A 24541-nucleotide genomic window follows, 5' to 3' on the forward strand; every position below is an offset into this window, starting at 1 on the left:
TTATTAATTTTCTGTCTCATTGATCTGTCTAATATTAGACAATGGGGTGTTAAAGTCTCCCACTACTATTGTGTGGGAGTCTAAGTCTATTTATAGGTCTCTAAGAACTTGTTTTATGAACCTGGGTGCTCCTGTATTGGGTGCATATATATTTAATATAATTAGCTTTTCTTGTTGCATTGATTCCTTTACTATTATGTAATGCCCATCTGTGTCTTTTTTTACCTTTATTGGCTTAAAATCAGTTTTATCACAGACTAGAATTGCAACCCTTTTTTCTTTTTTTCCTTTTTTTTTGCTTTCCATTTGCTTGTTATGTTTTCCTCCATCCCTTTATTTTGAGCCTATGTGTGTCTTGCACATGAGATGGGTCTCCTGAATACAGCAAACCAATGGATCTTGACTCTTTATCCAATTTGTCAGTCTGTGTGTTTTAATTGGGGGCATTTCACCCACTTACATTTAAGGTTAATATTGTTATGTGTGAATTTGATCCTGTCATCATGATGCTAACTGGTTATTTTGCACATTAATTGATGCGGTTTCTTCATAGTGTCATTGGTCTTTATATTTTGGTGTGTTTTTACAATGGCTGGTACTGGTTTTTCCTTTCCATATTTAGTGCTTCCTTCAGGAGCTCTTGTAAGGCAGGCCTGGTGGTGACAAAATCCCTCAGCATTTGCTTTTCTGTAAAGGATCTTATTTATCCTTCACTCATGAAGCTTAGCTTGGCTGAATATGAAATTCTGGGTAAAATTATTTCCTTTATGAATGTTAAATATTGGCCCCCACTCTCTTCTGGCTTGTATGGTGTCTGGAGAAAGATCCACTCTTAGTCTGATGGGCTGCCCTTTGTAGGTAACCTGACCTTTCTCTCTGGTGTCCTTAACATTTTTTCATTCATTTCAACCTTGGAGAAACTGAAGATTATGTGTCTTGGGGTTGCTCCTCTCAAGGAGTATTTTAGTGGTGTTCCCTGTATTTCCTGAATTTGAATCTTGGCCTGTCTTGCTAGGTTGGGGAAGTTCTTCTGGATAATATCCTGAAGAGTGTTTTCCAACTTGGTTCCATTCTCCCCATCACTTTCAGGTGCACCAATCAATCATAGGTTTGGTCTTTTCACATAGTCCCATATTTCTTGGAGGCCTTGTTGTTCCTTTTCATTCTTTTTTCCTCCAATCTTGTCTTCATTCCTTTTTTCGGTAAGTTGATCTTCAATTACTGTTATCCTTTCTTCTGCTTGATCGATCTGGCTATTGATACTTCTGTATGCTTCATGAAGTTCTCATGCTGTGTTTTTCACCTCCATCAGGTCATTTATGTTCTCTAAACTGGTTATTCTAGTTAGCAGTTCCTGTAACCTTTTATCAAGGTTCTTAACTTCCTTGCATTGGGTTAGAACATGCTCCTTTAGCTCAGACAAGTCTGTTAGTATCCACCTTCTGAAGCCTACTTCTGTCAGTTCATCAAACTCATTATCTGTCCAGTTTTGTGCCCTTGCTGGAGAGGAGTTGTGATCATTTAAAGGAGAAGAGCCATTCTGGTTTTTGGAACTTTCAGCATTTATGCACTGGTTTTTCCTTCTTCATTGATTTATCTACCTTTGATACTTGAGGCTGATGACCTTTGTTGGGGTTTTTGTGTGGGGGTCCTTTTGGTTGATGTTGATGTTACTGATTTCTGTTTGTTAATCTTTCTTATAACAGAGTCAGGCCCCCTTCTGTAGTTCTACTGCAGTTTGCTGGAGGTCCACTCCAGACCCTGTTTGCCTGGATATTACCAGTGAAGGCTGCAGAACAGCAAAGATTGCTGCTTTCTCCTTCCTTTGGAAGTTTTGTCCCAGAGGGGTACTGGCCTCATGCCAGCCAGAGCTCTCCTGTATGAGGTGTCTGTTGACCCCTGCTCAGAGGTCTCTCCCAGTCAGGAGGCATGGGGGTCAGCGACCCACTTGAGGAGGCAGTCTGTCCCTTAGCAGAGCTCGTGTGCTGTGCTGGGAGAATTCTCCATGTCAGGATTTGCTGCTCTCTTTAGAGCCAGAAGACAGGAACGTTTAAGTCCGCTGAAGCTGCTCCCACAGTCGCCCCTTCCCCCAGGTGCTCTGTTCCAGGGAGATGGGAGTTTTATCTATAAGCCCCTGACTGGGGCTGCTGCCTTTCTTTCAGAGATGCCCTGCCCAGAGAGGAGGAATCTAGAGAGGCCTTCTGGCCACAGCCTCTTTGGCCTCCTTAGCACTGTCAGGGGAAAACCGCCTACTCAAGTCTCAGTAATGACAGATGTCCCTCCCCTGACCGAGCTTGATTGTCCGAGGTCTACTTCAGACTGCAGTGCTAGCATTGAGAATTTCAAGCCAGTGGTTCATGGCTTGCTGCGCTCTGTGGGAGTGGGACCCGCTGAGTGAGACCACTTGGTTCCCTTGCTTCAGCCCCCTTTCCAGGGGAGAACGGTTCTGTCTCCCTGGGGTTCCAGGCGCCACTCAGTTGGAAAGGCAGAAACCACCCGACTTCTGCGTTGGTCTCACTGGGAGCTGCAGACTGGAGCTGTTCCTATTCAGCCATCTTGCCAGCTTCTAAAAATGGCATTTCTTAATTTTACTGTATTTCCATGGAATAAAAGTAATTCTTACACACACTGAAGTTAAAAAAAAATAGCATTTAAAATTTCTGCTCGGGAAAGTAGTATAATTTTTAACACAAGTCAGTTTGTCTCTGTGTTATAATGTAATGAATTCTTATATGCATATGAAGAGGAAAATGACAATTTTCTATTTATGGTTTTGGTTCAGCCTTGAAGATACCTTGATGAAGACCTGGACTATTGAATGGAGCAGAAATTCACCTCCCTCACTGACTATTACAGTTGCATTTTTATGGAGTTCTTCTTCTCCTAGTATTCCTAAGACTGCTGCTGACTTTATAAAAATTAAGTTTGTGAATGTGACTACTTAATAGTGTATATGAGACTTTCAAAGGAATTAAATAAGTAAATAAATAAGAATATTACTGATTTGAGTTTGCTTTAATTACTTGTCCTTCATTCTATTAATTTCTAAATGAGCTTCCTAATTTTTTGTAGAGTTTCCTAGGCGTATTATAATGTGTTTTATTTGACAGTGTTTCAATTTTCATGTAGAGTACTATATATACTTTTTCTTATTTGGTTTGAATAATTTTTCTATTACCAAATAAAAATAAGTTTATTTTTACTTTAGTTTTTCTAAGAAAGGGAAAGTTAATGGTATTGAAGGGTCTGTAAATAATATATGGTTAATTTTATAAGGCATGACTCACAACAGTTCTTTAACTGCTTTTTGTTACTGTAATTCTGTTCACTGGAATGAAATGCATAGCCACACCTGGTAAGGGCACAAAGACTCAGTGGTTTAGTTTCTCATTCCTCAGGACATTATAACTAAAGCTGAAATAAATACATAAACTATGTCTTTTCTATATAAATATAATGGTCATAAAGTAAGTTTGTATATTACTAAAAGTTACTTATGATACATATTCACATAAAGAAAAGTTGGCATTTAAAGTAGTACAACATTAAACTTAGGGTCCACTAACTTGCTAACTATCGTAGTTTTCTATGCAATTAATTTTTTTAAAATTTCAGTGGGTCCACCATAAGTGTGTATATTTATGGGATATATAAGATATTTTGATAAAGGCACACAATGTGTAATTGTCACATCAGGGTAAATGAGGTATTCATCACCTCAAGCATATATCCTTCGTGTTATTTTTTAAGTGACAAAATTTTACATATTTATCATGTTTAATATGATATTTTGAAATATGTATACATTGTGGAATGACTAGATCAAGCTAATTGACATATGCATTACTTAACATACTTATTTTTTTCTGGTGGAGAACACTTAAAACCTACTCCTCTGAGTGATTTTCGAGAATACAATACCGGGATATGAACTGTAGTCACCAGTTGTGACTACAGTTGTGCGGTAGATCTCTTGAACTTTCTCCTCCTACCCAACTGAAATTTTGTACCCTTTGACCTCCCGACACCTTCCCCCAGCTACTGGTAACCACCACTCTACTCTCTGTTTCTATAAGTTCAACTTTTTCACATTCCACATATAAATGAAATAATATAGCATTTGTCTTTCTGTGCCTGGCTTATTTCACTTAACATAATGTCCTCTAGGATCGTTTGTGTTGTTGCAGAGCACAGGATTTCCCTCTTTTTAAAGGCTAAATAGTATTCCATTGTGTATATATACCACATTTTCTTCATTCATCCATCAGTGGACACTTAGGTTGATTCCATATGTGGGTTATTGTGAATAGTGCTGCAATAAACATGAGCATGCAGATGTCTCTTCAACATACTGATTGCCTTTACTTTGGAAATGTACACAGAAGTGGAATTGCTGAATCACATGGTAATTCTATTTTTAATTTTTAAGGCTGTCCTAATTTACATTCTCACCACTAGTTTACAAGGGATCCCTTTTCCCCACAACTTCATCAATCCTCATCTTTCATCTTTTTTATTATAGCTATCTAATAGGTATAAGGTGAGGTGATATCTCATTGTGGTTTTAATTTACCTTTTCCTGATGATTAGTGATGTTGAGCATTTTTTTTTTCATATACCTGTTGGTCATTTGTATGTTTTCTTTTGAGAAATATCTGTTGTTTTGCCCATTTTTAATCAGGTTGTTTTCTCAATATTGAGTTGAGTTCTCTCTGTATTTTGGATATTAACCCATTATCAGTATGATGTAAACTCATTTGTTTATGTTCATCTTTGTTGTCTGTGTTTTATTTCCAAAAAATCATTGTCATGAAATTTCCCCCGTGCCCCACCCTTTATTATTATTATTATTATTATTATTATTATTATTATACTTTAAGTTCTGGGACACATGTGCAGAACATGCAGTTTTGTTACATAGGTATACATGTGCCATGGTGGTTTGCTGCACCTATCAACCTGTTATCCAGGTTTTAAGCCCTGCAGGTTTTAAGGTATTTGTTCAAATGCTCTCCGTCTCCTTGCACCCAACTCCCTGACAGGCCCCTGCGTGTGACATTGCTCTCCTGTGTCCATGTGGTCTCATTGTTCAACTCCAACTTAGGAGTGAGAACATGCGGTGTTTGGTTTTCTGTTCCTGTGTTAGTTTGCTAATAATGTTGGTTTCCAGCTTCATCCATGTCCCTGCAAAGAACATGATCTCATTCTTTTTAATGGCTGCATAGTGTTCCATGGTGTATATGTGCCACATTGTCTTTATCCATTCTATCATTGATGGACATTTGGGTTGGTTCCAAGTCTTTGCTATTGTGAATAATGCCACAATAAAGATACGTGTGCATGTGTCTTTATAGTGGAATGATTTATAATCTTTTGGGTATATACCCAGTAATGAGATTGCTGGGTCAAATGGTATTTCTAGTTCTAGATCCTTGAGGAACTGCCACACTGTCTTCCACAATGGTTGAACTAACTTCCACTCCTGCCAACAGTGTAAAAGTGTTTCTATTTGTCCACATCCTCTCCAACATCTGTTGTTTCCAGACATTTTAAAGATCACCATTCTAACTGGTGTGAGATGGTATCTCATTGTGGTTCTGATTTGCATTTCTCTAATGACCAATGATGACAAGCTTTTCTTCATATGATTGTTGGCTGCATATATAAATGTCTTCTTTTGAGAAGTGTCTGTTCATATCCTTTGCCCACTTTTTGATGGGGTTGTTTTTTTCTTGTAAATTTGTTTAAGTTCTTTATAGATTCTGGATATTAGCAGTTTGTCAGATGGATAGATTGCAAAAATTTTCTCCCATTCTGTAGGTTGCCTGTTTACTCTGATGATAGTTTCTTTTGCTGTGCAGAAGCTATTTAGTTTAATTAGATCCCACTTGTCAATTTTGGTTTTTGTTGCCATTGCTTTTGGTGTTTTAGACACAAAGTCTTTGCCCATGCCTATGTCCTCAATAGTATTGCCCAGGTTTTCTTCTAGGATGTTTATGGTTTTAGGTCTTATTTTTAAGTTGTTAACCCATCTTGACTTAATTTTTGCATAAGGTGTAAGGAAGGGGTTCAGTTTCTGCTTTCTGTATATGGCTAGCCAGTTTTCTTAACACCATTTATTAAATAGGGAATCCTTTCCCCATTGCTTGTTTTTGGCAGGTTTGTCAAAGATCAGATGGTTGTAGAGGTGTGGTGTTATTTCTGAGGCCTCTGTTGTGTTCCATTGGTTTATGTATCTGTTTTGGTAACAGTACCATGCTGTTTTGATGGCCTTGTAGCATAGTTTGAAGTCAGATAGCATGATCCCTCCTGCTTTGTTCTTTTTGCTTAGGATTGTCTTGTCTATGCGGCCTTTTTTTGGTTCCATATGAAATTTAGAGTAGCTTTTTTCCAATTCCGTGAAGAAAGTCAATGTTAGCTTGATGGGGATAGCATTGAATCTATAAATTACTTTGGGCATTATGGCCATTTTCATGATATCAGTTCTTCCTGTCCATGAACCTGGAATGTTTTTCCATTTATTTGTGTCCTCTCTTATTTTCTTGAGCACTGGTTTGTAGTTCTTCTTGAAGAAGTCCTTCACATCTATTGTAAGTTGTATTCCTAAGTATTTTACTCTCTTTGTAGCAAATGTGAATGGGAGTTCACTCATGATTTGGCTCTCTGTTTGTCTGTTATTGGTGTACAGAAATGCTTGTGATTTTTGCACATTGATTTTGTATCCTGAGACTTTGCTGAAGTTGCTTATCAGTTTAAGGAGATTTTGGACTGAGAAAGTGGGGTTTTCTAAATATACAATCATGTCGTCTGCAAACAGAGACAATCTGACTTCCTCATTTCCTATATGAATACACTTTATTTCTTCCTCTTGCCTTATTGCCGTGGCCAGAACTCCCAATACTCTGTTGAATAAGAGTGGTGAGAGAGGGCATCCTTGTTTTGTGCCGGTTTTCAAAGGGAATACTTCCAGTTTTGGCCCATTCAGTATGATATTGGCTGTGGGTTTGTCATAAATAGCTCTTATTATTGTGAATACATTCCATTGATACCTAGCCTATTAAGAGTTTTTAGCATCAAGAGCTGTTGAATTTTGTCAAAGGCCATTTCTGCATCTATTGGGACATGTGGTTTTGTCATTGGTTCTGTTTTTATGATGGATTACGTTTATTGCTTTGCTATGTTGAACCAGCCTTGCATCCCAGGCATGGAGCCTACTTGATTGTGGTGGATAAACTTTTTGATGTGCTGTCGGATTCAGTTTGCCAGTATTTTATGGAGAATTTTTGCATCAATGTTCATCGGGGGTATTGGTCTGAAATTTTTTTGTTGTGTTTCTGCCAGATTTGGTATCTGGATGATTCTGGCCTCCTACAATGAGTTAGGGAGGATTCCCTCTTTTTCTATTGATTGGAATAGTTTCAGAAGGAATGGTACCAGCTCCTCTTTGTACCTCTGGTAGAATTCGACTGTGAATCCATCTGGCCCTGGACTTCTTTTGGTTGGTAGGCTATTAATTACTGCCTCAACTTCAGAACTTGTTATTGGTCTAGTCAGGGATAATGACATGATCAAATTCACACATAACTATATTAATCTTAAATGTAAATGGGCTAAATTCCCCAATTAAAAGACAGACTGGCAAATTGGATAAAGAGTCAAGACCCATCAGTGTGCTGTATTCAGAGACCCATCTCATGTGCAAAGATACACATAGGCTGAAAATAAAAAGATGGAGGAATATTTGCCAAGCAAGTGGAAAACAAAAAAAAAGTGGAAGTTGCAATCCTAGTCTCTGATAAAAGAGACTTTAAACCAATAGAGATCAAAATAGACAAAGAAAGGTGTTACATAATGGAAAGGGATCAGTGCACCAAGAAGAACTAACTGTGCTAAATTATATGCACCCAATACAGGAGCACCCAGATTCATAAAACAAGTTCTTAGAGACCTACAAATAGACTTAGACTCCCATACAGTAATGGCAGGAGATTTTAACACCCCATTGTCAATATTAGACAGATCAACAAGACAGAAAATTAACAAGGATATTCAGGACTTGAACTCAGCTCTGGTCCAAGTGGACCTAATAGTCATCTACAGAACTCTCCACTCCAAATCAACAGGGTATGCATTCTTCTCAGCACGTCATCATACTTATTCTAAAATTGACCACATAATTGGAAATAAAACACTCCTCAGCAAATCCAAAAGATTAGAAATCATAACAGTCTCTCAGACCACAGTGCAATCAAATGAGACCTCAGGATTAAGAAACTCACTCAGAACTGCACAACTACATGGAAAGTGAACAACCTACTCCTGAGTGACTACTGGGTCAATAAAGAAATTGGGCAGAAATAAAAATGTTCTTTGAAACCAATGAGAACAAAGACACAATGTACCAGAATCTCTGGGACACATTTAAAGCAGTGTGTAGAGGGAAATTTATAACACTAAATGCCCACAAGAGAAAGCAGGAAAGATATAAAATCAACATGCTAACATCACAATTAAAAGAGCAAGAGATGCAAGGGCAAACAAATTCAAAAGCTTTCAGAAGACAAGAAATAACTAAGATCACAGCAGAACTGAAGGAGATAGGGACATGAAAAATCCTTAAAAAAATCAATGAATCTAGAAGATGGTTTTTTGAAAAGATCAACAAAATAGCCCATTAGTCAGGCTAATAAAATCAAAAAGAGAGAAGAATCAAATAGATGCAACAAAAAATGATAAAGGGGATATCACCACTGATCCCACAGAAATGCAAACTACCATCAGAGAATACTATAAACGCCTCTGCACAAAAAAACTAGAAAACCTAGAAGAAATGGATAAATTTCTAGAAACATACACTCTCCCAAGTTGTTGTTGTTGTGTTATTGTTGTTTTGTGGGGTTTTTTGTGTTTTTTGTTTGTTTGTTTTGTTTTTTGAGACAGGGCCTTGCTCTGTCATCCAGGCTGGAGTGCAGTGGCTTTTTCATAGCTCACTACATCCTCGAACTCCTGGGCCCAAGTGATCCTCCTGCCTCAACCTCCCATGTTGCTGAGACTTTAGATGTGTGCCACCATGCTTGGCAAATTTTTTAAATTTTTTTTTCTAATAGAGACAGGCCCTCACTTTATTGCCTAGGCAGGTCATAAACTCCTGGTCTCAAGTAATCCTCCCTTCAGCCTCCCAAAGTGCTGCGATTACAGGCATCCCCTATGTTTTCTTGTAAGACTTAAAATTTTCAGTCTTATATTGAAGTCTTTAATCTTTTGAGTTGACTTTTATATACAGTGTGAGATGAGACTCTAATTTTATTCTAGTGCATGCAGATATCCAATTTTCTCAACACTGTCTATTAAAGAGACTGCCCTTTCTCTGGTCTGTGTTGTTGGCAACTTTCTTGAAAATCAATTGACCACAAATGAGTGGATTTATTTCCAAGCTGTCTATTCTGTTCCATTGCTTTATACGTCTGTTGTTATGCCAGGACCATGTCGTTCTGATCACTATAGCTTTGTAATATATTTTGAAATAAGGTAAACCAATGCCTTTAACTTTCTTTTTGATCAAAATTGCTTTGGCTATTCAGGGTATTTTGTGATTTTATCCAAATTTTAGGATTACTTTTTGTATTTCTCTGAAAAAAAATGTTATTGAAATTTTGACAGTGATTGCATTGAATCTGTAGATCTTTTTGGGTAGCATGGATACTTTAACAATATCAATTTTTCTAATCCATAAATATGGGAAGTCTTTTCATTTATTTGTGTTTTCATTTTCTTTCATCAATGTTTTATAGGTTTCAGTGTACAAGTAGGCCTTTCACCTCACTGGTTAAACTTCTTCCCAAGTGTTTTATACTTTTTGATGTTATTGCAAATGGGATTTTAAAATTTCTCCCTTAGAAAGTTCATCATTAGTGTATAGAAACACCACTGATTTTTATGTGTTGACTTTGTATTCTGCAACCTTGTTAAATTTGTTAGTTCTAACAGTTATTTGGTGGAGTCCTTATTATATGTGTGTATGTGTGTGTCAGTCTGTCTGTGTCATCTGTAAAAAGGGACAATTTAACTTCTTTCTCTTTCATTTAGATGTCTTTCATTGCTTTCTCTTGCCTAGTTGCTCTAACTAGATCTTCTTGTGTTGACTAGAAGTGGGGAGAGTGGACATTCTTATTCTTTCCTTATTTCAGAGGAAAAAACTTCATAATTTTTTTCAAACCTTGAATCTTGTATTAGCTGTAGGCTTGTCATATATGGCATAAAAATTACTTTGTTTAGGTACATACCTGATGTACCTAGTTTGTTGACTTTTAATTATGAAAGGATATTGGATTTGTCAAATGCCTTTTCTGCATCTCTTGAGATGATTATACAGGTTTCTTTTTTATCATTTCTTCTGTTAATGTGATATATCATATTTATTGATTTGAATATATTGAACCATCCTTGCATTCCACTTGATCATGGTGATAGATCCTTTTAATATGCTGTTGAATTTGGTTTGATATTATATTAAATACCACGTGATGTTTTGATACATGTTTACAATGTGGAATGATTAAATTGGGCCAACTGACAAATTCATCACCTCACACAATTTTTTGTGGTGAAAACATTTCAAATCTATTTTCTTGGCAGTTTTGAAATATATAAGGCATTAATATTTATTAGAGTGACTACTCTGTTAATAGAGCAGTAAAGCTTATTCTTTCAGTAAAGCTTATTCTGTCTAAATGCAACCTTTTACTTTTTATCAATATCCCTCTATTTTCCATTTACTACTCTCCACTGTCTGGTAGCCATCATTCTACTTTTCTATGAGTTCAACTTTTTTAGATTCCACATCTAAGTGAGATTACATGTCATTTGTCTTTCTGTGACTGGCTTATTTCACTTACCATGGTGTCCTCTAGATTCATCCATGTTGTCACAAATGATAGGATTTCTACTATTTTTAAGGCTGAATGGTATTCCAGTAGTATGCCAAATTTTCTTCATCCATTCATCTGATGATGGACATCTAGGTTGCTTCTATATCTTAGCTATTGTGAGTAATACTGCAATAAAAACTGGAGTGCAAATATCTTTCACATACTCGTTTCATTTCCTTTGGATGTATACTCAGAAGTGGTATTGTTAAATTATATGGTAGTTCTATTTTTAGTTTTCTGATAAACTTCCATACTTCTTTCCATAATGGCTGCATTAATTTACATTCCCACTGACAATGCACAAGGGATCCCCTTTTCTATACCCTCACCAACACTTATTATCTTTCATCTCTTTGATTGTAGTCATTCTTTTTTTTTTTGAGACAGAGTCTCGCTCTGTCACCCAGGCTGGAGTGCAGTGGCCGGAACTCAGCTCACTGCAAGCTCCGCCTCCCGGGTTTACGCCATTCTCTGGCCTCAGCCTCCCGAGTAGCTGGGACTACAGGCGCCCGCCACCTCACCCGGCTAGTTTTTGTATTTCTTAATAGAGACGGGGTTTCACCGTGTTAGCCAGGATGGTCTCGATCTCCTGACCTCGTGATCTGCCCATCTCAGCCTCCCAAAGTGCTGGGATTACAGGCTTGAGCCACCGTACCCGGCCTGATTGTAGTCATTCTAAGAGCTGTGAATTGATATCTCATTGTGGTTTTAATTTGCCTTACCCTGGTGATCAGTGACAATGAACATTTCTTCATATATCTGTTGTACATTTGTATATCTTCTTTTGAGAAATGTCAATTTAGGACCTTTGTCCATTTCTTGATTGGATTATTTGTTTTAAAAAAATTTTTTTTTTTTTTGCTATTGAGTTTTTTCAGTTCCTTATAAATTTAGGATATTAGCCTCTTAACAGATACATGGTTGCAAATATTTTATCGCATTCTGTGGGTTCTCTCTTCATTCTGTTAATTATTTTATTTGCTGTAAAGAAGCTTTTTAGTTTGATGCAATTCCATTTCTTTATATTTGCCTTTTTTTTTTTTTTTTTTTTTTTTGCCAGTTCTTTTGGGGTCATACGCAAGAAATCTTTGCCAAGACCAATGTCATTAAAATTTTCCCATGTTTTCTTCTAGTAGTTTTACACTTTCACTTTTTTTTTTTTGTACTTTATGTTCTAGGGTACATGTGCACAATGTGCAGGTTTGTTACATATGTATACATGTGCCATGTTGGTGTGCTGCACCCATTAACTCATCATTTACATTAGGTATATCTCCTAATGCTGTCTCTCCCCCTCCCCCTACCCCACAACAGGCCCTCGTGTGTGATGTTCCCCTTCCTGTGTCCAAGTGTTCTCATTGTTCAATTCCCACCTATGAGTGAGAACATGCGGTATTTGGTTTTCTGTTCTTGGATAGTTTGCTGAGAATGATGGTTTCCAGCTGCATCCATGTCCCTACAAAGGACATGAACTCATCCTTTTTTATGGCTGCATAGTATTCCATGGTGTATATGTGCCACATTTTCTTACTCTAGTGTATCATTGATGGACATTTGGGTTGGTTCCAAGTCTTTGCCACTGTGAATAGTGCCGCAACAAACATATGTGTGTATGTGTCTTTATAGCAGCATGATTTATAATCCTTTGGGTATACACCCAGTAATGGGATGGCTGGGTCAAATGGTATTTCTAGTTCTAGATCCTTGAGGAACTGCCACACTGTCTTCCACGATGGTTGAACTAGTTTACAGTCCCACCAACAGTGTAAAAGTGTTCCTATTTCTCCACATCCTCTCCAGCACCTGTTGTTTCCTGACTTTTTAATGATCACCATTCTAACTGGTGTGAGATGGTATCTCATTGTGGTTTTGATTTGCATTTCTCTGATGGCTAGTGATGATGAGCATTTTTTCATGTGTCTGTTGGCTGCATAAATGTCTTCTTTTGAGAAGTCTGTTCATATCATTTGCCCACTTTTTGATGGGCTTGTTTTGTTCTTATAAATTTGTTTGAGTTCTTTGTAGGTTCCAGATATTAGCCTTTTGTCAGATGAGTAGATTGCAAAAATTTTCTCCCATTCTGTAGGTTGCCTGTTCACTCTGATGGTAGTTTCTTTTGCTGTGCAGGAGCTCTTTAGTTTAATTAGATCCTATTTGTCAATTTTGGCTTCTGTTGCCATTGCTTTCAGTGTTTTAGACATGGAGTCCTTGGCAATGCCTGTGTCCTGAATGGTATTGCCTATGTTTTCTTTTAGGGTTTTTATGGTTTTAGGTCTAACATTTAAGTCTCTAATCCATCTTGAATTAATTTTTGTATAAGGTATAAGGAAGGGATCCAGTTTCAGCTTTCTACTTTTGGTTAGCCAGTTTTCCCAGCACCATTTATTCAATAGGGAATCGTTTCCCTATTTCTTGTTTTTGTCAGGTTTGTCAAAGATCAGATTTTTGTAGATGTGTGGTATTATTTCTGAGGGCTCTGTTCAGTTCCATTGGTCTATATCTCTGTTTCGGTACCAGTACCATGCTGTTTTGGTTACTGTAGCCCTGTAGTATAGTTTGAAGTCAGTAGTGTGCTGCCTCCAGCTTTGTTCTTTTGGCTTAGGATTGTCTTGGCAATGTGGACTCTTTTTTGGTTCCATACGAAGTTTAAAGTAGTTTTTTCCAATTCTGTGAAGGAAAGTCTTTGGTAGCTTAATGGGGATGGCATTGAATCTATAAATTACCTTGGGCAGTATGGCCATTTTCACGATATTGGTTCTTCCTATCCATGAGCATGGTATGTTCTTCCATTTGTTTTTGTCCTCTTTTCTTTCATTGAGCAGTGATTTGTAGTTCTCCTTGAAGAAGTCGTTCACATCCTTTGTAAGTTGGATTCCTAGGTATTTTATTCTCTTTGAAGCAATTGTGAATGGGAATTGACTCATGATTTGGCTCTCTGTTTGTCTGTTGTTGGTGTATAAGAATGCTTGTGATGTTTGCACATTGATTTTGTATCCAGAGACTTTGCTGAAGTTGCTTACCAGCTCAAGGAGATTTTGGGCTGAGATGCTGGGGTTTTCTAAATATATGATCATGTCATCTGCAAACAGGGGCAATTTGACCTCCTCTTTTCCTAATTGAATACCCTTTATTTCTTTCTCCTACCTGATTGCCCTGGCCAGAACTTCCAACACTATGTTGAATAGGAGTGGTGAGAGAGGGCATCCCTGTCTTGTGCCAGTTTTCAAAAGGAATGCTTCCAGTTTTTGCCCATTCAGTCTGATATTGACTGTGGGTTTGTCACAAATAGCTCTTATTATTTTGAGATACTTTCCATAAATACCAAATTTATTGAGAGTTTTTAGCATGAAGGGCCATTGAATTTTGTCAAAGGCTTTTTCTGCATCTATTGAGATAATCATGTGGTTTTTATCTTTGGTTCTGTTTTTATGCTGGATTACGTTTATTGATTTGTGTATATTGAACCAGCTTTGCATCCTAGGGATGAAGCCCACTTGATCATGGTGGATAAGCTTTCCGATGTTCTGCTGGATTCAGTTTGCAAGTATTTTATTGAGGATTTTTGTGTCGATGTTCATCAGGGATATTAGTCTAAAATTCTCTTTTTTTGTTGTGTCTCTGACAGGCTTTGGTATCAGGATGATGTTGGCCTCATAAAATGAGTTAGGGAGGATTCACTCATTTTCCATTGATTGGAATCGTTTCAGAAGGAATGGTACCAGCTTCTCCTTGTACATATGGTAGAATTTGACTGTGAATCCGTCTGGTCCTGGACTTTTCTTGGTTGGAAGGCTATTATTTATTGCCTCAATTTCAGAGTCCATTATTAGTCTATTCAGGGATTCAACTTCTTCCTGGTTTAGTCTTGGGAGAGAGTATGTGTCCAGGAAATTATCCATTTCTTCTAGGTTTCCTAGTTTATTTGCATAAAGGTGTTGCATATAGTATTCTCTGATGGTAGTTTGTATTTCGGTGGGGTCAGTGGTGATATCCCCTTTATCATTTTTTATTGCATCTATTTAATTCTTCTCTCTTTTCTTTTTTATTAGTCTTGCTAGCAGTCTATCAATTTTGTTGATCTTTTCAAAAAACCAGCTCCTGGAATCATTGATTTTTTTGATGGGATTTTTGTGTCTCTATCTCCTTAAGTTCTGCTATGATCTTAGTTATTTCTTGCCTTCTCCTAACTTTTTAATGTGTTTGCTCTTGCTTCTTTAGTTCTTTTAATTGTGATGTTAGGGTGTGAATTTTAGATCTTTCCTGCTTTCTCTTGTGGGCATTTGGTGCTATAAATTTCCCTCTACACACTGCTTTAAATGTGTCCCAGAGATTCTGGTGTGTTGTATCTTTGTTCTCATTGGTTTCAAAGAACATCTTTATTTCTACCTTCATTTTGTTTTGTACCCAGTAGTCATTCAGGAGCAGGTTGTTCAGTTTCCATGTAGTTGAGTGGTTTTAATTTTCTTAGTCCTGAGTTCTAGTTTGATTGCACTGTGGTCTTAGGGACAGTTTGTTATAATTTCTGTTCTTTTACATTTGCTGAAGAGTGCTTTACTTCCAATTATGTCGTCAATTTTGGGATAAGTGTGATGTGGTGCTGAGAAGAATGTATACTCTGTTGATTTGGGGTGGAGAGTTCTGTAGATGTCTAATAGGTCTGCTTGGTGCAGAGCTGAGTTTAAGTCCTGGATATCCTTGTTAACTTTCTGTCTCGTTGATCTGTCTAATGTTGAGAGTGGGGTGTTAAAGTCTCCCATTATTATTGTGTGGGAGTCTAAGTCTCTTTGTAAGTCTCTAAGGACTTGCTTTATGAGTCTGGGTGTTCCTGTATTGGGTACATATATATTTAGGATAGTTAGTTCTTCTTATTGAATTGATCCCTCTACCATTATGTAATGGCCTTCTTTGTCTCTTTGGTCTTTGTTGGTTTAAAGTCTGTTTTATCAGAGACTAGGATTGAAACCCATGCCTTTTTTTTGTTTTCCATTTGCTTGGTAGATCTTCCTCCATCCCTTTATTTTGAGACTATGTATGTCTCTGCACGTGAGATGGGTCTCCTGAATACAGCAAACTGATGGGTCTTGACTCTTTATCCAATTTGCCAGTCTGTGTCTTTTAACTGGAGCATTTAGCCCATTTACATTTAAGGTTAATATTGTTATGTGTGAACTTGATCCTGTCATTATGATGTTAGGTTGTTATTTTGCTCGTTAGTTGATGCCGTTTCTTCCTAGCATCGATGTCTTTACATTTTGGCATGTTTTTGCAGTGGCTGGTACCGGTTGTTCCTTTGCATGTTTAGTGCTTCCTTCAGGAGCTCTTGTAGGGCAGGCCTGGTGGTGACAAAGTCTCTAAGCATTTGCTTGTCTGTAAAGGATTTTATTTCTCCTTCACTTATGAAACTTAGTTTGGCTGGATATGAAATTCTGGGTTGAAAATTCTTTTCTTTAAGAATGTTGAATATTGTCCCCCACTCTCTTCTGGCTTGTAGAGTTTCTGCTGAGAGATCTGCTGTTAGTCTGATGGGCTTCCCTTTGTGGGTAACCCGACCTTTCTCTCTGGCGCCGTTAACATTTTTTCCTTCATTTCAACTTTGGTGAATCTGAGAATTATGTGTCTTGGAGTTGTTCTTCTCGAGGAGTATCTTTGTGGCATTCTCTGTATTTCCTGAATTTGAATGTTGGCCTGCCTTACTAGGTTGGGGAAGTTCTCCTGAATGATATCCTGCAGAGTGTTTTCCAACTTGGTTCCATTCTCCCCATCACTTTCAGGTACACCAATCAGATGTAGATTTGGTCTTTTCACATAGTCCCATATTTCTTGGAGGCTTTGTTCATTTCTTTTTACCTATTTTCTCTAAAATTCTCTTCTCACCTCATTTCATTCATTTGATCTTCAGTTACTGATACCCTTTCTTCCAGTTGATCGAATCAGTTACTGAAGCTTGTGCATTTGTCACATAGTTCTTGTGCCATGGTTTTCAGCTCTATCAGGTCATTTAAGGATTTCTCTTCATTGGTTATTCTACTTAGCCATTTGTCAAATCTTTTTTCAAGGTTTTTAGCTTCTTTGTGATGGGTTCGAACTTCCTCCTTTAGCTCGGAGAAGTTTGATCATCTGAAGCCTTCTTCTCTCAACTCATCAAAGTCATTCTCCATCCAGCTTTGTTCCATTGCTGGCGAGGAGCTGTGTTCCTTTGGAGGGGGAGAGGCGCTCTGGTTGTTAGAATTTTCAGCTTTTCTGCTCTGTTTTTTCCCCATCTTTGTGGTTTTATCTACCTTTGGTCTTTGATGATGGTGACATACAGATGGGGTTTTGGTGTGGATGTCCTTTCTGTTTATTAGTTTTCCTTCTAACAGTCAGGACCCTCAGCTGCAGGTCTGTTGGAGTTTGCTGGAGGTCCACTCCAGGCCCTGTTTGCCTGGGTATCAGCAGTGGAGGCTGCAGGAGAGTGAATATTGCTGAACAGCATATGTTGCTGCCTGATTGTTCCTCTGGAAGCTTCGTCTCAGAGGGGTAACTGGCCATGTGAGGTGTGAGGTGTCAGTCTGCCCCTAGTTGGGGGTGTCTCCCAGTTAGCCTACTCAGGGGTCAGGGGCCCACTTGAGCAAACAGTGTGTCTGTTCCTAGATCTCAAAGTCTGTGCTGGGCGAACCACTGTTCTCTTTAAAGCTGTTAGATAGGGACATTTAAATCTGCAGAGGTTTCTGCTGCCTTTTGTTTGGCTATGCCCTGTCCCCAGAAGTCAAGTCTACAGAGGCAGGCAGGCCTCCTTGAGCTGCGGTGGGCTCCACCCAGTTTGAACTTCCCGGCCGCTTTGTTTACCTACTCAAGCCTCAGCAGTGGTGGGCACCCCTCCCCAGCCTCGCTGCTGCCTTGCAGTTAGATCTCAGACTGCTGTGCTAGCAATGAGGGAGGCTCCGTGGGCATGGGACCCTCTGAGCCAGGTGTGAGATATAATCATTGGGTGTGCTGTTTGCTAAGACCCTTGGTAAAGCACAGTATTAGGGTGGGAGTGACCTGATTTTCCAAGTGCTATGTGTCACAGTTTCCCTTGGCTAGGAAAGAGAATTCCCTTCCCCCTTTTGCTTCGCGGGTGAGGCGATGCCTCACACTGCTTTGGCTCTCACTCAGTGGGCTGCACCCACTGTGCGACATGCCCCAGTGAGATGAACCCTGTACCTCAGTTGGAAATGCAGAAATCACCTGTCTTCTGTGTCGCTCGTGCTGGGAGCTGGAGGCTGGAGTTGTTCCTATTCGGCCATCTTGGAACTGCCCCCTACACTTGCACTTCTTACACTAAAGTGTTTTTTTTTTTTTTGATATATAATAATTGTACATATTTATGGGATACACGTGATATTTGGATACATGCATAAAACATATAACAATCATATCAAGGTAATTGGGATATGTATCACCTTGAATATTATTTCTTAATAATATTTGATTAATTATATTACATATAATTATACTATATTCTTAAAAATATATAAATGTATTATAGTCTTTAAAATGTAATTGATTAAAATCAATTATATAATTTGTTATTTGGAAATATGCAATAAGTTATTGTTAACCACAGGCACACTATTGTGTTACTAAAGACTAGATCTTATCTTTTCTATCCAAAAGTACATTTGTACCCATTAACCTATCTCTCTTTATCCCCCTTCCCCACTCCCCTTCTACCCTCTCTATCTCCATGAGATCCATTTGCTTATATCTCATATATGAGTGAGAACATACCATTTTTTCTTTCTGTGCCTGGCCTATTTCACTTAACATAATATCCTCCAGTTCCATCCATGTTGCTGCAAATGACAGGATTTTATTCTTTTTATGGCTGGATAATATTTCATTGGATGGCATTTTCTTTGTTCATTAATCCACTGATGGATGGCTAGATTAACTCTGTATCTTGGCTGTTGTGAACACTGCTGCAATAAACGTGGAAATACCGATCTCACTTCAATATACTGCTTTCCTTTCTTTTGGTTATATACCCAGGAATGGGATTGCCAGATCATATGGTAATTCTATTTTTAGCTTGTTGAGTAATCTCCATACTGTTTTCCATAGTGGCTGTACTAATTTACGTTCCCATTTGCAGTGTATGAACATTCCAGTTGGTTACTTTCAGTACTATGTTAAATAACAGTGGTAACAGTGGGCATCCTTGTGTGTTCCAGATTTTAGAGAAAAGGCTTTCAGTTTTTCCCCATTCACTATGATACTAGCTGTGAGTCTGTCATATACGGCTTTTATTATGTTGAGATATATTCTTTCTATACCCAGGTTTTTGAAAGTTTTTATCATGAAGTTTTAAAATTTCATCATGAAGGGATATTGAATTTTATCAAACGCTTTTTCAGCATCAATTGAAATGATCATATAGTTTTAATACTTCATTTTGTTGATATGAGGTATCACATTGATTGGTTTGCATATGTTGAACCATCCTTGCATTCCAGGGATAAATCCCACTTGGTCATGATGAATAATTTTTTTAATGTATTGTTAAATTCGATTTGCTAGCATTTTGTTGAAGATTTTTGCATCAATATTCATTAGTGATACTAGTCTGTAGTTTTCTCTTTTTTTGATGTGTCCTTGTCTGGTTTTGATATTGCTGAATTTGGTTTGCTAGTATTTTGTTGAGGATTTTTGCATTAATATTAATCAGTGATATTGGCCTGTAGTATATATATATATATATATATATATATATATATATATATATATATGTCTTTGGTTTTGGTATCAGGGCAATACTGACCTTATACAATGAGTTTCGAAGTATTCATTCCTCCTCTATTTTTTGGGATAGTTTGAGTAAGACTGGTATTAGTTCTCTTCTTTAAATGCTTGGTAGAATCATCATTAAACCCATTGGATCCCACACTTTTTTTTTTTTTTTTTAAATAGGAGATTTTTTACTATGGCTTCAATCTTATTATTGTTATTGATCTGTTCAGGTTTTGGATTTCTTAATTGTTCAATCTTCGTAGGTTGTATGTGTCTAGGAGTTTTTCCATGTCTTTAATTAGCTTATAGTCATAGTTGCCACTAATGATCCTTCGAATTTATGCAGTATCAATTTTCATGTCTTCTTTTTCATCTCTGACTTTATTTGGATTCCCCCTGTTTTTCAGTCTAGCTTACTAAACTAAAGGCTTGTTAATTTTGTTTAATTTTCATAAAACCAACTGTTTGATTCATTGATCTTTTGTATTGTTTTCTTCATTTCAATTTTATTTATTTCTGCTCTGATTTTTATTATTTTGTTTCATCTTCTAATTTTGGCTTTGATTTGCTCTTGTTTTTGCTCTAGTTCTTTAAGATGCATGATTAGGTTGCTTATTTGAAGTCTTTCTACCTTTTTGATGGACATGTTTATTGATCCTGAATGGGTTTGGGGTAAATAATGAAATTAAGGCAGAAATCAAGAAGTTCTTTGAAACTAATGAGAACAAAGATACAATATACCAGAATCTCTGGGACAGAGCTAAAGCAGTGTTAAGAAGGAAATTCATAGCACTAAATTCCCATATCAAAAACTTAGACAGATCTCAAGTTAACAACCTAGTATCACAACTAAAAGAACTAGAGAACAAAAACAAATAAACTCCAAAGACAGCAGAATACAAGAAATTACCAGTCAGAGCTGAACTGAAAAAAAATAGAGTTATGAAAAAACATCCAAAACAAATCAAGAAATTCAGGGGTTGGCGTTTTGAAAAAATTAATAAAATAGACCACTAGTTAGACAAATAAAGAAGAAAAGAGAGAGGATTCAAACATACACAATCAGAAATGACAAGGGGGATATTACCACTAACTCCACAGAAATGCAAACAATGATCAGAGAATATTATGAACACCCCTATGCACATAAACTAGAAAATCTGGAAGAAATGGATAAATTCCTGAACACACACACCATCCCAAGACAACCAGGAAACAATTGATTCCCTAAACAGACCAATAGTGAGCTCTGAAATTAAGGTAGTAATAAATAGCCTACCAACCAACAACAACAACAAAAGCCCAGCACCAGAGGGATTCACAGCTGAATTATACCATATGTGCAAAGAAAAGCTTGTACTATTTACACTGAAACTATTACCAAAAAAATTGAGAAGAAGGAACTCCTCCCTAACTCATTCTATGAAGTTAGCATCATCCTGATACCAAAAACTGACAGAGATACAACAAAAAGAGAAAACTTCAGGCCAATATCCTTTATGAACATCGATGCAAAAATCCTCAACAAGATACTGGCAAACTGAATCCAGCAGCACATCAAAAAGTTTATCCACCACGGTCAAGTAGGCCTCATCCTTGTGATGCAAGATTGCTTCAACATATGCAATCAATAAATGTGATTCATCACATACACAGAATTAAAGACAAGAAACACATGATTATATCAATAGGTGCAGAAAAGACTTTCAATAAAATTCAACATCAATTCATGTTTAAAACTGTCAATAAACTAGTTATTGAAGGAACATACCTCAAAATAATAAGAGCCATCTATGACAAACTCACAGCCAACATCATAGTGACTATGCAAAAGCTGGAAGCATTCCCCTTGAAAGCCAGCACAAGACAAGGATGCCCTCTCTCACACTCCTATTCAACATAGTATTGGAAGTTCTGGCCAGGCCAGTCGGGCAAGAGAAAGAAATAAAAGGCATCCAAACAGGAAGAGAGGAAGTCAAACTATCCCTCTTTGCAGGTGACATAATCCTATATCTGGAAAACCCCATAGTCTCAGCCCAAAAGCTTCTTATGCTCATAAATATCTTCAGCAAAGTCTCAGGATACAAAATGTGCAAACATCACTAACATTCTTATACACCAGCAACAGTCAAGCAGAGAGCAAAATCAGGAACACAGTTGCCATTCAGAATTGCCACAAAAAGAATATAATACCTAGGAATACGCTAACCAGAGAGGTGAAAGATTTCTAAAAGAAGAACTACAAACCACTGCTTAAAGAAATCAGAGCTGAAAGAAACAAATTGAAAAACATTCCATGCTTATGGATAGAATCAATATCATTAAAATGGCCATAGTACCTGATATGGTTTGGCTCTGTGTCCCCACCCAAATCTCACCTTGGATTGTAATAAGGTGATATTTGATATATCACCTATCAATAAGGTGATATGTGGGACCAGTTATCTCCACCTGGTCCCACGTGTCAAGGGTGGGACCAGGTGGAGATAACTGAATCATGGGGGCAGTTTCCACCATGCTGTTCTGATAATGAGTGAGTCTCTTGAGATCTGATGGTTTTATAAGAAGCTTCCCCCTTCGCTCTGCTTTCATTCTCTCCTGCCACCCTGTGAAGAAGGACGTATTTGCTTCCCCTTCCACCATGGTTGTAAGTTTCCTGAGGCCTCCCCAGCCATGCAGAACTGTGAGTCAATTAAATCTCTTTTCTTTATAACTTACCCACTCTTGGGCAGTTCCTTATAGCAGTGTCAGAATGAACTAAAACAATGCCCAAAGCAATTTATAGATTCAATGCTATTTCTGTTGAACTACCATTGACATTCTTCACAGAACTAAAAAAAAGACTATTTTGAAATTCATATGGAACCAAAAAGGAGTCTGAATAGCCAAAGCAATCCTAAGTAAAAAGAATGAAGCTGCAGGTATCATGCTATCTGGCTTTAAACTATACTACAGGGATATAGTAACCAAAACAGTGTGGTACTGGTACAAGAACAGACACATAGACTGACGAAACAGAATAGAGAACCCAAAAATAAGACCACACACCTACAACTATCTGATCTTTGACAAACCTGATAAAAACAGGCAATGGAGAAAGGATTCCCTATTCAATAAAAGGTGCTGTGGCCATGTGTGGTGGCTCAGGCCTCTAATTCCAGCATTTTGGGAGACCGAGGTGGGTGGATCACTTGAGGTCAAGAATTCGAGACCAGCCTGGCCAATATGGTGAAACCTTGTCTCTACAAAAGATACAAAAATTATCCAGGTATGGTGGTGGGTGCCTGTAATCCCAGCTACTTGGGAGGCTGAGGCAAGAGAATCGCTTGAACCCAGGAGGCGGATGTTGCAGTGAGCCAAGATCGCACTACTGCACCCCAACCTCGGCAACAGAGTGAATCTCTGTCTCAAAAAAAAAAAAATGGTGCTGGGATAACTGGCTAATCATATGCAGAAGATTGAAACTAGACTCCTTCCTTACACCATTTACAAAAATTAACACAAGGTGGATCAAAGACTTAAATGCAAAACCCAAAACTATAAAAACCCTGGAAGACAACCTAGGCAATACAATTCAGGGCATGGGCAGGGCAAAGATTGCATGATGAAGATGCCAGAAGCAATTACAACAAAAACAAAAATAGACAAACTGAATCTAATTAAAGAGCTTCTGCACAGCAAAATAAACTATCAAGAGAGTAAACAGACAACTCACAGAATGGGAGAAAAATTTTGCAAACTATGCATCCAACAAAGATCTAATATCCAGCATCTATAAGGAACTTAAATTTACAAGAAGAAAACAACCCCATGCAAAAGCGGACAAAGGACATGAACAGAGACTTCTTAATAGAAGACATACATGCAGCCAAAAGGCATATGAAAAAAACTCGATATCACTGATCATTAGAGAAATGCAAATTAAAACCACAATGTGATACCATCGCACACCAGTCAGAACGGCTATTATTAAAAAGTCAAAAAATAACAGATGCTGACAATGTTGTGGAGAGAAAAGAATGCTATTGTGGGAGTGTAAATTAGTTGAGCCATTATGGAAGACAATGTGGTGATTCCTCAAAGACCTTAAAGACAGAAATACCATTTGACTCAGCAATGCCATTACTGCGTATATACCCAAGGAATACAAGTCATTCTGTTATAAAGAGACATTCATGTGTATGTTCATTGCAACACTATTCACAATGGCAAAGACACAGAATCAACCTAAATGCTCATCAATGGAAGACTGGATAAAGAAAATGTGATACATATACACCAAGGAATTCTATGCAGTGAGACTGTCCTTTGCAGGGACATTATCCTTAGCAAACTAAGTCAAGAAGAGAAAACCAAATGACACGTGTTCTCACTTATAAGTAGGAGCTAAATGATGAGAACACATGAACACTTACAGGGGAACAACACACACTGGGTTTTTTGGAAGGTGGAAGGTGGGAGGAGGGAGAGGATAAGGAAAAATAACTAACAGGTACTAGGCTTAATACCTGGGTGATGAAATAATCTGTACAACAAGCCCCCATGACACAGGTTTATCTACGTAACAAACCTGCACATGAACCCCTGAACTTAAAATAAAAGTTAAACAAAAAAAGAGAGAGAGAATTCAAATGGGATTGAGTGGTGTTACCTAAGCCTGTGGTCATGGCAGCCTCTGAGCACTAGAGGGCACCCTAAGCCTCAGAATGCTACAATTTTTGCAGACTAAGATACACAGCCTTGGTGGACTTGGGAAAGATAAAAGAGAATTCCCTGGGTTCCCAGATGGATTCTGGGCTGCCTGGAGTTGTGAAAGGTATGATTGAGGCACTCTCATGACCACCACAGCTGGCACCACACTGAGT

At 37.8% G+C, this 24541-nt stretch overlaps 1 protein-coding gene across 4 annotated transcripts in view; it reads left to right on the top strand.

Annotated features, from left to right (window-relative positions):
• LOC105484234 (CD163 molecule) overlaps positions 1-3008 on the top strand; it is a 34335-nt gene extending 31327 nt beyond the window's left edge. For all 4 annotated transcript variants that reach the window (XM_011745705.2, XM_011745708.2, XM_011745706.2 and 1 more), the window contains one exon: positions 2783-3008. The gene's annotated coding sequence lies outside the window, so the exon portion shown is untranslated. The remainder of the gene's footprint in view (positions 1-2782) is intronic.
• The last annotated feature ends 21533 nt before the right edge of the window (positions 3009-24541 follow it).

This window comes from Macaca nemestrina, chromosome 10, assembly GCF_043159975.1.
Source record: "Macaca nemestrina isolate mMacNem1 chromosome 10, mMacNem.hap1, whole genome shotgun sequence".
Lineage (NCBI taxonomy): Eukaryota > Metazoa > Chordata > Mammalia > Primates > Cercopithecidae > Macaca > Macaca nemestrina.